Source organism: Wolffia australiana, chromosome 5, assembly GCF_029677425.1.
Source record: "Wolffia australiana isolate 7733 chromosome 5, ASM2967742v1".
Lineage (NCBI taxonomy): Eukaryota > Viridiplantae > Streptophyta > Magnoliopsida > Alismatales > Araceae > Wolffia > Wolffia australiana.
Window position 1 is genome coordinate 11,640,988 of NC_135839.1, and position 3,750 is coordinate 11,644,737.

The window sequence follows — 3,750 nt, forward strand, 5'->3', positions numbered from 1 at the left end:
GGGTGCTTCATCACAGCTGCAAGACAGAGAGGAGTCCCAGCCTGGATCAACAGTTTTGGTATTTTTTTCTTTCATTGTATTCAAACTTTTGTGCATTTTGAATGAAATAGGTTAAGTTGTTTGTTTCTTCATCTCCATTCTAGTCTGAACTCCTAAATCGCTTGGCTTGAGCGGCATGTACAAGCCCTGATTAGGATTGAGAGGCGAAATTGAGGAATTTTACCTGGGCATTCAATTGCATTACAAAAGAAAATTATAAAAAAATTTAGTTTTAATTTTTAGAAGTCTCAATTTACCCCATTTTAGTTCTGAATTATCAATCTGAAAAATCAACCCAACTCATTTTAAGAACCCTCTTTCAACCTCTCTAAATGATTTCTTGGATCCTTTAATTAGGATCAAAGAAGGAAATTTAGAGCTCTTAATTCTTCTAATCTTCCCATCTCTCCTACCCCCCTCTCTAAATTCTCACCTAATTAGGGTGACTTGATCCTCATTGAAGATCAAATTCACTCTAATTAGGATCTAAAACACCAAAAATTAAATCAAATTGAAATTCCTACTTGCCTCCCTTGGACGACACTCATACTTATCACTATACATATTAAGTAGAGTTTTATAAATTTTATTGCATAAGCCAAAAATTCACAACGACAAGGGCTAAAAATTTGCGTAATTTTCACCCTTATAATTTTCAGATGTTATTTTTTGATGATCAAAATGTTATTTCTAATGATGAATATCATGGGAGAGATACATGCTCAAGAAAAGATGAAAATGTGGATTCACATAGTTCATGTAATTCTGATGATAATTTTGATATTCAGCTATTATTTATGGATAATCAAGATGATACTTCAATTGATCAGTCTTGTGATAAACCTCTGAATATAAGCAAAAGTTTTGAAGTTTTTGATGAATTTATTGATGAGATACATGATCATGAAATTAAAGTCTTCATTGAGCAAGGAGAAGTAACCTTAAAAAAGGGGTTGGAATCAATACTAGAGAGAATAACTTTGAAGAAAATATTTTTCACCAATTGGCATGATCATATATTTGATATCCATTTGAAAAATATTTTCTTTGAATATTTATGGAGTACGAATGAACATATGGTTGAATTGAATGGGGATAACATATATTTGACATATTGATATTACAACTTCATGGATTTTGAAAAAAAAATTTTATGAGGTTGTATTTGTGTTTCAATTATGTGTTTCATACATATATTACATTGTTATCCAAATCAATATCAAAGCCAACCTTGAAATATAAATTTATGCACATTGGTGTTGAAAATCTCATACACAAGATTAGTGGTATCATAGTCATGATGACTTTTGTTTTTATGGGGCTTCTAGCTTCTTTATTTTCAATTTAATAATCACTTATAGTAATTTGCTTTAAATAATATTTTTTGTCTTGTTGCTTTAAATAATTGGCTATCACATACCCAAGATGATCTCATTGACTCGCTTTCTAGATAATATTGGTTTTAGGAGAATAAATTACGCGGAGGCAGCCGTACTAAGCACAAGGATCCATGGCAAGACAATGACATCGGACGCAAAAGAATCACGGTTAGACTATCATCTTCCTTCTGTTTTTATTTTCTTGCATTAGGGACAATGCATATTTTAAGTGGGGGGGGGGGGGAACTTTGGTTCCGAAAATATTTTTATTCCTTACATCTTTTCAAGTTGGGGGGTAGATAATTGTATGAATTTAATCATACCCATCTTGGAGAAGCAGTCACCCCGTATCCTAGCAACATGAGTATAGAAGTTAGGCTTGTGTAGTGGATCAAATACATCTCTCAATGGTATGAGCCATGATCTAGATGCATGTGTTTTTCTTCCAAATGGTTAGGATATCTGGCAGGGTGAGGAACAGACATGAAAACCAAAGGGTTGAAGTACTATCGTCTTAGGGGAATGCCGAGTGAGCCACCATCATCCACCCACCAATGAGTGAATCGAGTCTAAAGTTTCAAATCTCCACTAAGTGAATCTCTCTTGAGGTAAAAATGGTCATATTTCAAATTCTTAAGCACAGAATGACCTTTCCTTGAGCCACCTTGAAATACCTTTTGAAACCTATATGTGTACCCTCTTCATCCATTTTCCCTAGCTTACCCTTACCATTAACCCAATTTCACTCATTCTTATAGGTGCCCATCTATTCCCCGCTAGTCCTAGAATACTATGATATGCTCACTCCCAATTTTCTTCTCCTCTTCCCCTTGTGATTCACCCTCTCATACCTTTTCCTTTATATAACTCTCTTTGTTTATGTCTACGTCTTGTCTTCTGAGCTCATCTTCATGGTACTAGCCTGGAATGCATCAAATGTTGTGTAGTTGATCAACCATTATCCATTCCCATACTAAGCTTCCATTTATGTTCACCCCTGTTGAAAAAAAAAAGAAAGAAAAGAAAGAAAAAAATAAAAAAATAAAAAAAATAAAAAAACAAAAAAACAAAAAAACAAAAAAAAAGAAAGAAAAAAAGGAAAAAAAATTGGGGTTTTTCTTGGAAGCATCTCTATTTGCTCGATATGAATGTTGATTAAATTATCATCTAGGCTTAGTCAATAACGTCCATCTTCACATATTCTCTCATACCATTTTGTTCTTGTTGTCTATCTTGGGAGTAAGCTATCTTAAGTATTCTATGCCTGTCAATCATCCTTAACATACCTTTCACCCATTCTTTTGAGACATTCGTCATTCTCTTCTCTCTTTACACATAGTTAGATAGTAGCCTCATCACACGTGATTCCTTGATACACAATTGATATTCTGTGTTTACTTGAGAAGTGAATAGTGACTATCTTTTACTCTTAGGAGGGAGGAAACTTAGTGGGGACCGTCATGTGTGAGTGAGTGATGTGAGAAAGTGAGGGAAAGCATTACCTAGATTATAGTATCAAACCCGGCGAGAAGTAGGCTTCACTCCTCATGACCACCAGCTCTTTCCAAAATCACAAGGGAGTCTCTCATACGCATTCTAGAATTACATGGGTATAATCGTACTTAGCGGTGTAATTGATATCATTATAACTTCAAGCTCATGTTGCTAAGACTATAAGGTGAATGTATCTACCAAGAGATTTTAAATGCCATTGCTAAGGGGCTAGCAATGATTTAACTTGGGGGGTCTGATAACATGCATCTTTAGTGCCTTATATTATTATATTTATGCGTATTTATGTATTAAATTACTCATATTTGCATGTTATCAAGCTTAAAATGATTAAATCTATTTTTAGAACAAATTTCTGAAATTTTTCTATATTTTAGGATTTTTCTCCTTTCCACCAGCTTCTTCAGCCCTGGATGCTTCCTGCTCAGCCTGGCACTCACTGAGGTGAATGGATCTATGACTCAATTGCACTTAGGCCACCAAACATTACTTTGGATCGAATCACAAGATGAATTTTACAATAGGGTGAAGGGGTTTATATAGGGAGAGAGAGCAAAGGAGAGCCATTGGATTTTTAATACAATGGATGGCCAGATCTTCTTTTCAGGGTCATGATCCACGTCCATTATGGTCCTCCAATCAGCATTGAACCTTTGAAATACCCCCTGGACGTTTAAGGCTTCTTTCCTTAATTAGCATTAAAGGTGTTATCTTTAAGTCTCCACCCTTGGATGCTTTGTGGATTGAATGGCTGGATCTTCTTCTCTGGCTTGGATCCACGTCCAAGGTTGTCCTCCAATCATCATTTAAGCCCCTGAAA

At 35.0% G+C, this 3,750-nt stretch overlaps 1 long non-coding RNA gene across 1 annotated transcript; it reads left to right on the plus strand.

The window, feature by feature from the left end:
* On the plus strand, nt 1-3,750 carry LOC144703216 (uncharacterized). Its single transcript, XR_013581500.1, has 3 exons — nt 1-58; nt 1,490-1,586; nt 3,308-3,750. It is a non-coding gene; the product is annotated as an uncharacterized LOC144703216 (long non-coding RNA).